General features: G+C 52.7%; 1 protein-coding gene across 2 annotated transcripts in view; it reads left to right on the plus strand.

The window, feature by feature from the left end:
* Positions 1–211: 211 nt before the first annotated feature.
* Positions 212–14,366, plus strand: part of TSPAN16 (tetraspanin 16) — a 64,046-nt gene continuing 49,891 nt past the window's right edge. Inside the window, exon 1 of one of the 2 annotated variants that reach the window (XM_086936442.1) lies at positions 212–329. The gene's annotated coding sequence lies outside the window, so the exon portion shown is untranslated. Of the gene's footprint in view, positions 330–1,140; positions 1,257–14,366 lie in introns of those variants that run through there. The other variant, XM_086936441.1, reaches the window with a different exon arrangement.

Consider the following 14,366-nt stretch of genomic DNA (forward strand, 5'->3'; position numbering starts at 1 on the left):
CATCAGGTGTGATTTGGAATCCCAGAGGCGCACTTCAGGTACATCTCATGCCCAGCGCCGTAGCTAGGAGAGAAGATCTCAGCCTCAACAACATGACACATTGAATTTATACCGCTGGCTTCACATCTCCTAGCAGCGCTTAGTAAACAGACAGTGGGAAGAGGGAATTCCTGTTGCTGTCTCATTATCTAGTCCTGGGCACACTATCACCCAAGACTGAGAAGGAGCCGGAACAGTGCGAAACTTGCGGAGTAGGAGCCCTCAACTACATGGTCCAGAAGGAAAAAGAGTGGGATTGTTGGAGTCCCAGAGGGTTTGGAAGGTGCACAGTAAGTAAGAATGTGAAGCAGAGAGAAGAGTGAGTGCCATAGAGGTACAGCTTTAGAACTGGGGATAAGAGAAGCGGAAATCTAAGGTTAGGGGCAGAAAAGGGGTTTGAGGAAATCAGGTAAAGCACAAGTTTGACATTAACAGAGGGAGAGAAGCAAGAAAGTACTGGAGGTGTGAGGGGTGACAGAAAAAGAGGTGATGAATGAGTGACGTAGGAAGAGGGTCGACAAAGGCTGGAAGAAAATAGTTAAAGACACAAACAGGGGAAACTGAGAGAAAAAGACTAACAGCGTAGATACAGAGCAAAGGAGATCTTGAAGAAAAGGCAAACGAGGAGGGAGAGAGGAAGAGAAGAGAGAAGAGAAGAAAGGAACGTGAAGTGCAAAGAAACTCAAAAAGAAAAGAAGAGACCACTTGAAAAGGCGCCCAAACTTCCTATTTCAGCTGTTGAAGGTAAGATGACAACGCACAGGCTCTAGGTGAAGCAACATGTGACTAACTCTGCCCCAACTTTGTTGACTTACCCGATATATAACCAAATCTACCCCAGTATTGCAGATTTTATGACCCCTGCTCCAGGCCTCCGGTCAGTATATTGGAAGGACGCTACATTTTTTTTGCAAGACCAGTCCGTCTCTGGACTGGGCTCAAAATTGACAAGGCAGGATATAAGTCTTTGTATGCGACGAGTATGGTGGACACCAAATAGTTAATTTATTGTGCAAGCTAGTAATTGGAATATTTCTTGTAGTTGGAAAAGTTATTGTTTAAGGGGACTGGTTAACTTTTGCCCTGTGCCTCGAGGTGTCCAGACTCTGGCCTGTAAGGACTTCTCCTGGTTTGCCCGAGGGTGAGATGAGGTGGCAGAGGCTGTGATGCTAACACAGCGCTCCGAATCACAAGTGAGAGCCAGGAGCTACCCCAGTGTGAGTATGACTGAGCTGCGGTCACTGGGAACAACCTGCGTTATTGTGTGAGGGCACCCAGCGTCAGGTGGCAAGGGGGAGACATCTGCACTGGGGAGACCAAGGCACCAAGGCTAGTTCGGAGGACAGACTGCCTCAGACACGGGAAGAACAAAGCTCGCAGGCGCTAGGAGGGTCTGTTGTGGAGAGTTGGCATAGAGGTGCGAGGACCGGACTGTGGGTCCCACTCTGTGGGACCGAAGGTTCCTGGCCTGAAGGGCACAGAGCGCCTACCCACTACAGGCGCCTGCAGCTCCTGGATGGGAGTGCGGGCTGCGGGCTGGCACGAGCGTCCCTTGTCGCCAGAGGCCTGCTGCCCCTGGACGAGGGTGGAGGGGTTGGTCTGCACGGGGTGGTGGTGGTGGTGGCGAGGGTAGGTTGGCAGAGGTCCCTGTCACTAGAGGGCATGCTGCTCTTGCACGGGGTGGTGATGGTGGCGAGGGTAGGTTGGCAGAGGTCCCTGTCGCTAGGGGGCAGCTGCTCATGCACGGGGTGGCGATGGTGGCGAGGGTAGGTTGGTAGAGGTCCCTGTCACTAGGTGGCAGCTGCTCTTGCACGGGGTGGTGATGGTGGCGAGGGTAGATTGGCAGAGGTCCCTATCGCTAGGGGGCAGCTGCTCCTGCAAGGGTAGGGGGGGGTGATGGTGGCGAGGGTAGGTTGGCAGAGGTCCCTGTCACTAGAGGGCATGCTGCTCTTGCACGGGGTGGTGATGGTGGCGAGGGTAGGTTGGCAGAGGTCCCTGTCGCTAGGGGGCAGCTGCTCATGCACGGGGTGGCGATGGTGGCGAGGGTAGGTTGGTAGAGGTCCCTGTCACTAGGTGGCAGCTGCTCTTGCACGGTGTGGTGATGGTGGCGAGGGTAGATTGGCAGAGGTCCCTATCGCTAGGGGGCAGCTGCTCCTGCAAGGGTAGGGGGGGGGGTGATGGTGGCGAGGGTAGGTTGGCAGATTTCCTGTCACTAGGGGGCATGCTGCTCCTGCACGGGGTGGTGATGGTGGCGATGGTAGGTTGGCAGAAGTCCCTGTCGCTAGTGGGCAGCTGCTCCTGCAAGGGGGGGGGGGTGATGGTGGCGAGGGTAGGTTGGCAGAGGTTCCTGTCTCTAGGGGGCATGCTGCTCCTGCACGGGGTGGTGATGGTGGCGAGGGTAGGTTGGCAGAGGTCCCTGTCGCTAGGGGGCAGCTGCTCCTGCAAGGGGGGGGGGGGTGATGGTGGCGAGGGTAGGTTGGCAGATGTTCCTGTCACTAGGGGACATGCTGCTCCTGCACGGGGTGGTGATGGTGGCGAGGGTAGATTGGCAGAGGTCCCTATCGTTAGGGGGCAGCTGCTCCTGCAAGGGTAGGGGGGGTGATGGTGGCGAGGGTAGGTTGGCAGATTTCCTGTCACTAGGGGGCATGCTGCTCCTGCACGGGGTGGTGATGGTGGCGAGGGTAGGTTGGCAGTGGTCCCTGTCGCTAGTGGGCAGCTGCTCCTGCAAGGGGGGGGGGTGATGGTGGCGAGGGTAGGTTGGCAGAGGTTCCTGTCACTAGGGGGCATGCTGCTCCTGCACGGGGTGGTGATGGTGGCGAGGGTAGGTTGGCAGAGGTCCCTGTCGCTAGGGGGCAGCTGCTCCTGCAAGGGGGGGGGTGATGGTGGCGAGGGTAGGTTGGCAGATGTTCCTGTCACTAGGGGACATGCTGCTCCTGCACGGGGTGATGATGGTGGCGAGGGTAGGTTGGCAGAGGTCCCTGTCGCTAGGGGGCAGCTGCTCCTGCAAAGGGGGGAGGGGGTGATGGTGGCGAGGGTAGGTTGGCAGAGGTTCCTGTCACTAGGGGGCATGCTGCTCCTCCACGGGGTGGTGTTGGTGGCTAGGGTAGGTTGGCAGAGGTCCCTGTCGCTAGGGGGCGGCTGCTCCTGCAAGGGTGGGGGGTGATGGTGGCGAGGGTAGGTTGGCAGAGGTTCCTGTCACTAGGGGGCATGCTGCTCCTCCACGGGTTGGTGATGGTGGCGAGGGTAGGTTGGCAGAGGTCCCTGTCGCTAGGGGGCAGCTGCTCCTGCACGGGGTGGTGTTGGTGGCGAGGGTTGGTTGGCAGAGGTCCCTGTCACTGGGGGGCATGCTGCTCTTGCATGGGGTGGTGATGGTGGCGAGGGTAGGTTGGCAGAGGTCCCTGTCACTAGGGGGCAGCTGCTCCTGCACGGGGTGGTGATGGTGGCGAGGGTAGGTTGGCAGAGGTCCCTGTCGCTAGGGGGCAGCTGCTCCTGCAAGGGTGGGGGGTGATGGTGGCGAGGGTAGGTTGGCAGAGGTCCCTGTCACTAGGGGGCATGCTGCTCTTGCATGGGGTGGTGATGGTGGCGAGGGTAGGTTGGCAGAGGTCCCTGTCGCAAGGGGGCAGCTGCTCCTGCACGGGGTGGTGACGGTGGCGAGGGTAGGATGGCAGAGGTCCGTCGCTAGGGGGCAGCTGCTCCTGCAAGGGTGGGGGGCTGATGGTGGCGAGGGTAGGTTGGTAGAGGTCCCTGTCACTAGGGGGCATGCTGCTCTTGCATGGGGCGGTGTTGGTGGCGAGGGTAGGTTGGCAGAGGTCCCTGTCGCAAGGGGGCAGCTGCTCCTGCACGGGGTGGTGATGGTGGCGAGGGTAGGTTGGCAGAGGTTCCTGTCACTAGGGGGCAGCTGCTCCTGCAAGGGTGGGGGGGTGATGGTGGCGAGGGTAGGTTGGCAGAGGTCCCTGTCGCTAGGGGGCAGCTGCTCCTGCAAGGGTGGGGGGGGGGGGGTGATGGTGGCGAGGGTAGGTTGGCAGAGGTCCCTGTCACTAGGGGGCATGCTGCTCTTGCATGGGGTGGTGATGGTGGCGAGGGTAGGTTGGCAGAGGTCCCTGTCGCAAGGGGGCAGCTGCTCCTGCACGGGGTGGTGATGGTGGCGAGGGTAGGTTGGCAGAGGTCCCTGTCGCTAGGGGGCAGCTGCTCCTGCAAGGGTGGGGGGTGATGGTGGCGAGGGTAGGTTGGCAGAGGTTCCTGTCACTAGGGGGCATGCTGCTCCTCCACGGGGTGGTGTTGGTGGCGAGGGTAGGTTGGCAGAGGTTCCTGTCACTAGGGGGCACCTGCTCCTGCACGGGGGGGGGGGGGTGATGGTGGCGAGGGTAGGTTGGCAGAGGTCCCTGTTACTAGGGGGCATGCTGCTCTTGCATGGGGTGGTGATGGTGGCGAGGGTAGGTTGGCAGAGGTCCCTGTCGCAAGGAGGCAGCTGCTCCTGCACGGGGTGGTGATGGTGGCGAGGGTAGGTTGGCAGAGGTCCCTGTCGCTAGGGGACAGCTGCTCCTGCACGGGGTGGTGATGGTGGCGAGGGTAGGTTGGCAGAGGTCCCTGTCGCAAGGGGGCAGCTGCTCCTGCACGGGGTGGTGATGGTGGCGAGGGTAGGTTGGCAGAGGTCCCTGTGGCAAGGGGGCAGCTGCTCCTGCACGGGGTGGGGATGGTGGCGAGGGTAGATTGGCAGAGGTTCCTGTCACTAGGGGGCAGCTGCTCCTGCAAGGGGGGGTGATGGTGGCGAGGGTAGGTTGGCAGAGGTCCTTGTCACTAGGGGGCAGCTGCTTCGGCACGGCTGTGGTTGGAGAGGGGTTGGCAGCGTTCTCTCTAGCTAGAGGCCTGCTGCTCCTCCAGGGGGGCAGGCAGTGGCGGGATAGGGGCTTCGGGTGAGGTCCCCGTCACTAGCCCGCTGCTCCTGCCTCTGGAGAGCACCGTTCACCGCCACGAGGGGGCTGATGCTGCAGAAACCAGACACACGCTGCAGACACCGAGCCCCTCCAGGTCACCGGGGCAGGCAGCTCCTTGACTAGGGTGGGGGACGGGAGGAGGGGACATGCTTCTTCCTCCAGAGCCGCAGGTCGCTAGGAGCAGGCCTCTGCTGCGCAGGGTGTCACAGGGCCTGCTGCCCCTGAGGGGGGAGGTTTATAGTTTACCTTTGGGGCTTGCTGCCCCGCACTGGGCCTGAGGGTGGGGGTGGGGTACTCAGAGTTCACTCTCACTAGAGGCCTGCGGCCTGCTCCTCGGGAGACCAGAGCTCCAGCCATTGAAGAGGCTGCTCTGTACCAGCAGTGCTGCTGAAACAATGTTCAGGGGGAGCGTGCTGGCTATGCAAGTCAACCGACTTACTTAAGTGCCTTATTCTGCATTTCATGTCAGGGTGTCGGTATCAATCTTGAAGCACGTGCAGAGGCACGGGACCCAGGGTGGAGAGGAACCGCAGTTGGTTTCATTTTTCCAGCGCCCAGGACGGCCCAGGCGACTGTGGGAGGATTTTGGTTTGTTTCACCTCTTTAGATTCAACATCCCCAGCGAGACAGCAGCTGTGAGCCTGCGCATACGCCTGCATGCGGTCCATTCTTGACTTTAAAATCAACAATTCAATTAAAAAGCCAACTAAATAGGTTGGTGCACTGTTGTATCATCTGCGAATCCTGATTTTTTCCAGGCGTGTGCCCACTCCTAACCCCTAAAACCATTCTTACCTCCCTTTAACTCCACCCAGTCCGAACCCTAAAATCATCCTTACCTCCCATACCTTTACCGGCCCCTCAACACTCAAGTCACATTATCTCTACCAACCGTGAAATTTCAAGTAACCCATACCCCCTACGGTAGCTATGAAAGCGCTGGGAGGCCTACTGGTAGCCAAGCGCTATACAAAAACATCTGAGTAGAATAGGACCTCCCTGTACCCTACCCACCACTTAACCCTCGACTCACCCTCTCCTCCCTTTACTTCCACCCACCCCTCAGCCCTCAAGCTGCCCTCACCTCCCTTTAACTCTACCCACACCCTAACGCTCAAGTTGCCCAGACCTCTCTTTACTTCTACCCACTCCTGAACCCTCAAGTCGGCCTCAGCTCCCTTTACCTCTACCCACACCTGAATCCTAAAATCACCTTTGCCTCTGCCCACGCACCAAACAGTAAAAACAGCCGAACCCCCCTTTACCCGAACCCACCCCTGAGCTTTCAAGACACCTTCACCTCCCTTCACATCTACCCAGCCCATAACCCTGGAGTCACCCTCTGCTCCCTTTGCTTCCACCCCCCAGCTCTTAAATCAGCCTTACCTCCATTTACCTCTGCCCACCGCCAAACCTCGCCACCCTCACCTCTCTTTTCCTCTAACCACCTAAACCCTCAAGTTTCCCTCACCTCCCTTTACCTCTACCGACCCCTAAACCATAAAATATTTTTTTAAGTAACATGAAAAAACGTATTACAAAAAAAGGCCTGCATGGTACAGGTACAGATACTTAGCTACATGGTAACGGTCCTGCCTGGTAAAGAGTGATTCCCCTCAGGCAGGACACATCCCCGCCCCTTCCTTATACACTCTTCTGCTGTCACCCTGGCTCCTCTAAATGTTTTGCGGGCACTGTCGGGCGTTTTATGCCCTTCAATATGTTTTGCAGGCAGCTTTGCCTCTTTGACAGCTTGCCCCCTCCCAGTGCTTGCTGGGAACAGGGTCATCACTGCCAAGACATGGAACACCCTCCCCATCCGACTGCGGCAGACTGAAGACCTCCTAACCTCCAGGAGACTTCTCAAGACCTGGCTCTTCGATCAGTAGCAGCGTCCCCCCCCCCCCCCCCCCTCCAGCGCCTTGAGACCCTCACGGGTAGGTAGTGCGCTTTATGAATACCATGATTGGTTGATTGATCGAGCAGGAAGGATGTGTGCGAGCGAAAATGTTGGCCAGCCCTGGCTGTCCAAGGCTGCTTCATTATTTGTGGGTCAAGAGTCTCTTAAAGAGCACTCTGTGTTCCACTGCAGCCACTACAGTTCTCGCCGGGTCGCTGAAACGCAGTCACATTTTTGAAAATGACACACTGTCCAAATAGCAACATTTTGCTCATGTTGCCTGATGGTCATAAGATAGGCGGACAGACCCATGTACAAGCTGTGACAGAAGAGAATTCTGGAAAAAATGCACCACGCGACAATTGTACCAAGGTGTGCCTCGAGATTGGAGGTGCGAAGGTAAAAGCCTTAATTAGATAAATCAGCGCTCTGAGAGTCCCGAAGTGCGGCCCTCTTAAAACCTACGTCATAAATAAATGAAAAAAAATGACAGTGTTGAACGGGCAGAACATAACTCACACAAAAGGTGTTTGTTTGAGTTACACCATCTCAGGAGCAGAGGGTAGAATGTCACTTTCTGGCTTCAGGCATGCAAAATTATAATCCCACCATGGGGCAACCTGTACAATTATGCACGTCACGACTTTGCAAGATTAGTGTGATGTTTGGGGGGTTTTCCAATAAAAATGCCAAAAGTCCTACCAAAAATGCATTTCATTTTCTGCGGGAAAAAGATGCACTCTACCAGAAAACGATTCAAATTGCATGGCACTTAACATTTTCAGGATTTTCTCAGAATTTCACTGAATTTGCAGAATTTCAATCCTGGTACCTGGAGTGCAAAACATGGACGGTGGGTGTTAGCAGCGGCTGTCCTAATGCACTGAAAATTACATTAAAATCGATATATTTTCAGTTATGGGCGCCAAGTCAACAGCTCCCAACGTGCTCATAATTGAAATAAAGCCAACCTGAAAGCCAGCTCCAATGCATGAAAAGCAGTCCTGTTGCTTCAAGTTATAGAGATAGGGCTCGTATGCTGCCCGTGCCTTTAATCGCACTTTAGTTCGACTCTAAAATAGCAGGCAGTTGTTAATTTTGTTCTGAACTGCGTCAGGGGTTGTCAAGAGGAGTTGCCATGGCACACCATCACAGCGCGTGGAAAGGTAGTGCAGGCTGGCCTCTTGCGTATGTTTTTCACCTGACGTATATATTTTTGAGCCTTTCAATACGCCCGCCTGCGACTGCTGCACTGTTTCCCCATGAAAAGCAGAAATTGAAATCAAAGCGTACCAGGTGCGTAGAGTTCTTTAGTCTACGAGTTTTGATATATCTTCGGTCAAACTAACATTTTCTCGCAAAACATAATTTGAAATGATATATTTCTCACTTTATTTTGCTGCTATGAAATGTCCGTGGTTATCATGTATGTATGTAAAGGACAATAATGACTGATTTATACAGTTACAAAAAAAATCTCCTCTGCAATATTAAAAAGTTTCACTAGATGGCAGCAACGTGCCCCAAATATTTCTCACGTTGTTCTTAGTTTAGGAGTCGTCAACATTTTCCGGATTTTGGCGAGGGAAGTGCTTCAAATGAACAGGTGCTCAGTGCCGCACTTTTTAAATTAGTTTGAAATAGAGAGAACCTGCGCTTTTCTAATACTTTTTGACAAGAGTTCAAGTCAACCAATCAGTCCCAGTACAAGCATTACATCTCGTGTTATCTTTAGTCAGCACATACGCTAGAGTAGGCTATTTCTAACATAATAATGTGGGCTTACAGCCTCTTACACGCCATTCTTGGAACCGAAAGATACTTATTAAAATTGGAGACTTTTGGAATTGAGTCGGCACAGTATATTTTTAATAGGAACCTTAATATATTGCTCTTGACGCGTCCCAATGCCCTGTAGCACTTTTGCAGGCCTGCACTTGGCGTCGGTTCATAAAGCTCCTTTGTTTTAGATACAATGCCATTTCCACTCAAGATTTAATCAAGCTGTGCAATGTCATGTCTCAATATCAATAATGACAGACAAATTATCTCATGTTATAAGGAGCTTTATTCTTTGCTTCCTTTGGCGCCCTGGTCCCTACTCTAACTGCCCTTTCCTTTCGTGGCCCCTCCTCTTCCTCCACTCCGTAACTCCTCCCATCCCGACAACTAGACTGCTCACAATATCACATCTCCCCCTTTGTTACAAAAGAAACACAACTGACTTGATTATAGTTCTTCAATCAGTCTCTTGGGCTTGTGAATGTCTCTTCGAGGTCGGAGGTTCATTCCAAATTCTGCAGACACAGCCTCTGCCTGTCGATCAGGTCTCTGGAGTGGAATTGAATGACTAGTTCCTTCCGCCTCTCGTTGAAACGAATCCCCATCAAGTATCTCCTTCATGGCCGGGGTACATTTCTGAAAGTGTGACACATTTCGAGTGATCCGTCTGTTTGCAGACTCAGAAGTGATCATTGTACCTTTCTGCTGAGTGATAGTCAATGGTTCCTCCTTAAACCTACAGTCCGTTTTCTTCGACTGCTCCTGTTTGACCACCACACAATCCCCTGTGTGAAGAGATGGAACCTTGCCTCTCCGTTTCGTGTCTGCATACACTTTCATTTTATCCTTGCCAGCTTGATCAGCTACCGAGAGTTTTCGGTGTATGCGTGTTGGAGACACCGGTCTCAGAGCTTCTTCCCTGGTTGGGATCCTGGTTCGAATGGGTCGCCCCAACATGAGAGTGGCAGGACACTTTCCGGTAGTAGCATGTGGTGTTGTCCTATAGGCTCTTAAGACCTCATTGAGAGCCACCTGTATGTCTTTTTTCTCTAGAGTAGCTTGTTGGAAAGTCTTTTTTAAGGTGGCCATAAATCGTTCAATAGTACCATTGGCTTGTTGCCACAGAGGCGTGACTTTCCGATGTCGAAAATTGAGATGCTTTGCGAACTCACTGAACTCATGTCCGTTAAAAGGAGGACCATTGTCTGTCTTTAGTTTCTTGGGAACTACCCAGGCGGCAAACACCTCATCTAGCACGGCAATTGTGCTGGAGGCGTTGGTAGATGACACAAACTGGGCTATCGGGAATCTCAAGTACTCATCCATGATAGCTACAACATACCTGCCTGACTGGAGAGGTCCATAAAAATCTATGGCAAACTCTTGTCATACTCCACTAGGTAACTTAGTCATTTGAAGGGGAGCTGGGGAATCTCCAGACTTCACTAGTTGACACTGGGGGCAATCCTTTAGCGTGAGCTCCACCATTTGATTAAGTTGGGGAAACCAAACTCGCTCCCGGAGGGCTCTCTTGGATGCCACCACTCCCGATGACCTTCATGGGCAAGATTAACAACACCTTGACGCAACTGCCTCGTAATGACGATCCGATGGTCTCTCAATAGAAGACCCTCCGAGGTAGCGGATAACTCTTCAATGACGTGTCGGAAGGCCTGCATCTCTTGCCGGAGTTGCTGAACACTCTGTTCCCCCTCGCTGTCATGTCTCCAGTAATGTGTGCGCAGGCGTCGCACTACCTTCTGAAGAGTGTTGTCCTGTGCAGTAGCTTCCAGTATTGCTTCCAATGGAACTGCCGGTGGTCGGGCCACACCTACCACAAAGTGGATGCACTCCTCAGCTATCGACGGAAGGGAAGCCTGAGATGCCTGAGGGTGTCTGGACATATAGTCCGCCGGATTCTCTGCTTTTCCGGGCTTATGAATGATTGTATAAGTATACTCTTGTAAGCGTAATCCCCACCTTTCAATGCAAGGTGGCATCTTGGCCTTGGGATTACCGAAGATGGTGACAAGTGCTTGGTGATCCGTAATCATGGTGAAATGTTTACCATAAATGAATACGTGGAAATGCTCGCAGGCTCACACGACCGCTAAGCTCTCTTTCTCGGGCTGAGAATAAGCCTTCTCTGTGTCTGACAGGCTGCGACTGGCGTACGCCACAATGTGTCGCCGATCAGTGTCATTGTCATATTGAGCCAGAATAGCACCCAACCCCACTGGACTAGCATCCACTGTTATTTCTGTCTTCCTTTTGGGATTAAAATAGGCTAAATTATCCGCCGATTCCACTGCCTGCTTGATCTCCTGAAACGCCCGCTCACACTGAGAGCTCCACACAAACGGTTGTCCTTGCTTGGTGAGGGTACAGAGTGGGTGACTGATGGTGGCGTAGTACTTGATGTATCTAGAGCAGTAGCTTGCCATGCCCAGAAACGATCTGACGTCGCTAACGTCTTGAGGGTCTTGGTGGTGTTAAGCGCTGTCACTTTCTCAGGGCCAGGCTTCATCCCAGCCCCTGAGAGCACATGTCCGAAGAACTTGAGGGTGGACTGATGGAATTCACACTTGTCCTTGTTAAGGGTCAAATTGGCTTCTAGGAGAGCATGGCATACTCAATCCAGAGCTTGATCATGTTCCTGTGTGTTTGACCCATACACCAGTATATCATCGCTATAGTTCAGTGAATTAGGTATGTGCTTGATTGTCTGATGGATGACCTCCTGGAATATTTCGGCTGCAGAGGAGATACCGAAACTCAGTCTCTTATATCTAAACAAGCCCAGATGGGTGGCAAACGTTGTTATGTACCTTGATTTTTCGTGCAATTCCAGCTGATGGTATCCCTTGTTTAGGTCAAGTTTAGAGAATACCCTGGCACCATTTAATGCTGAAATCAATCATATCACTCAGTTGGGGTCCTCGGTGCCGCTCTCTTTCTATGGCTGTATTGGGGAGCCTCATGTCCACACACAACCGTACCTTTTCAGGGGTGCCCTTCTTCGGAACTATGACCACTGGTGACACCCATGGTGTGGGACCATCCGTTTTCTCAATGATGTCAGCCTGTAAAAGTTCCTGAATTTCATTCTCTACAGCCTGTTGCAGGTGAAAAGGCACCGCCTTGGATGTTGAGCAACGGGGCGTACTTGATCATTGATGTGCAAACGAATCAAACATTTGTTCATTTTCCCGAGCCCGGTGAACAACTTGGGGAACTTACGGGCAATGTCTGGATCATCACTGACCCGATATAAGATTTCAACCAGTCTAAGGCGTTCCGCTGTAGGCAGACTGAGGAGACAATCAGCCTCCGGACCTTCTATGACGTAGATGAAAGCCGACACTGAGGTAAACTCATGCTTGAGTGTAGTTGCAAACTTCCCCAGGCATGGAAGTGGTTTCTTTGCCATCCAAGTAAACACCCTGACATGTGCTGGGCTCAGGACGGGTGGTGGCCTCATTTTGTTGTATTCTGCCACGGGCATGTAGTTCAGGGATGCACCACTGTCTAACACAAATTTTGTCGCATGTGTCCCCACTTTGATGTCTAGTGGTGGATGTTTCTTTAGCTGATTCGGGTCAGCCACCATGCAGATGTATTCGTCCGTATATGAAGATTCTTGCGAGGTCGACCTCGATTCCCTCGATGGTGATCTCCTCAGCGACCTTCTTGTCCATTGGGATCTGCGAGACTCCCTGCTGGAATTCGAAGAGCCCGAAGATTATATGGCTTGGTCCTGTACAGCTTTCACATGGTGTCGCTTGTCCTCTGTGCGAGATGACTTTGTTGTCTCTCTCCTTCTCTCCTTGCTATATACTCCACACATCACCTCAAAATGATTTTTTCATCCACACTTCCAGCACTGTTGACCCATCGCGGGACACACATCTGTATGCGGGAAGTCATACCCACATTGATAGCATTTTCGTGAGTGCTCTAGCTTCCTAGCATAACTTGATTTAACATCTCTCTTTCCTGACTCATAGCGCCGATGACCTCTGTGTTGGTGACGGGACGCGGGACGGGATCTTCGCTGTCGCTCATTTAACCTTCTCTGAGCGTTGTTGCTTGTCCAATACGCATGTTCTCTCTTCTCACTACGACCCGTCTCCATATTCTTGGCGTGTTCTTCCGCTTGGTCGTATACTCTTGTCATTTCCTCTATTTCGTCGAGATCAGGACTCTTTCTCAGCAGCCGCCTTCGGAGTGTCTCTGAGTGGCAGCCCTCAATGACTCTGAGGCGGATGGAATCCTCCGTCGAGAATGCGTCAAAATTGCAATATTGAGCCAATCGGCGTAATCTGGATATGAATGTGCTCATCATTTCTTCCTTGTCTTGACGGGCCTGATGGAATACATATCTCTCGTAGTCCACATTTCTCTTGTGCACAAATTTTCTAGCATTTAAAGCATCTCGCACCTTGTCATAGGTTCCTTTGTCATCCGTCGGCAATTCTTTGATTATCTTGCCAACCTCTTTGCTGACCAGATTTCGCAGTGCAATTAGCTTGTCTCTGTCTCCGGTGACTTTGGACCCTTCCAGATAGTCCTCAAAATCCTCCAACCACTCCTGCCATCTAGGGCCCATGCTTCCGCCAGCCACCAGGGTCAGTGATTCCGGGGGGCGCAGATGTGAGACGATAGGCACGACAGGAGCGGCAACCGCTGCACCGCCTCTGTTCCGATTTGGCGAGTTTGACATGGCTGGACTGATGCGGTAGTGTCACGTCTGTGCACTGACTAACACTTGCTCTTGCAGTGACCAATGCTTGTTTCGTGATTATTAATGCTTGTTTTGCAGTTATCAATGTTTGTTTTTTCACTCACCAATGCTTGTTTTGCAACTGTCAATGCTTGTTTCTTTTTTCTTCGCAGTTATCAATGCTTGTTTTGCAGATATCAGTGCTTGTTTTAGATTCAGTCTTGGGATGCCTGACTTTAAAATGGCCGCCCATGCATTTGACAGGGATGTCCTTCAGAAAGTCCTGACTTCAAGATGGCCGCCAAACAGAAACTCTCATTTCCCACGAGGTTTAACTGCATTCATTCTTCCAATTCACTCGGTTCCATCCAGCACTCACCGACTGCTACTTCCACGGGCAGCAGGGTTTTCTTTGCACTTCCCACGCTCCTTGGCCACCACAACCATTCAGGTAGGCTCAGGGGTATGCTCTCGACTTGCTCCGTTGCGAGCGTGCCGTTTCTCACGCATCGGGGTTGAGCCCCGATTTCAGTGGTATCGGCGTTTTCTTTCCGCGCTTCCTCACACGCTCTCCACTCTTTAGAGCGTCACGGCAGGATCGGAGTGGGCTCCCGACTTCCTCTTTGATACCACACATCTCGTTGTGCACAGGGGATGCACTCCGGTTTTTCTTTGGCGCGAAACTAGCGCTCAGTTTAAATTGCATGCAGCACTCGGCCACACTGCTTCAGCGGAGCTCCACGCGATCAGCGAATCGCGGAGAAGGTAATTACCGCTAGCCTCGAGCTGCAGGCGGCGGCTTCGTTGGGGCACACGTGCCTCACGGACATCTTTCTCCTCGTGATGCCCAGGGACCAGACGCTTCTTCTAGGGTTCTGTGGGTGGTTGGCTACACCATCCCATCCTTGTCGCCAGTTGTCATGTCTCAATATCAATAATGACAGACAAATTATCTCATAAGGAGCTTTATTCTTTGCTTCCTTTGGCG

This window comes from Lissotriton vulgaris, chromosome 1_1, assembly GCF_964263255.1.
Source record: "Lissotriton vulgaris chromosome 1_1, aLisVul1.2, whole genome shotgun sequence".
In the NCBI taxonomy this organism is placed as follows: domain Eukaryota; kingdom Metazoa; phylum Chordata; class Amphibia; order Caudata; family Salamandridae; genus Lissotriton; species Lissotriton vulgaris.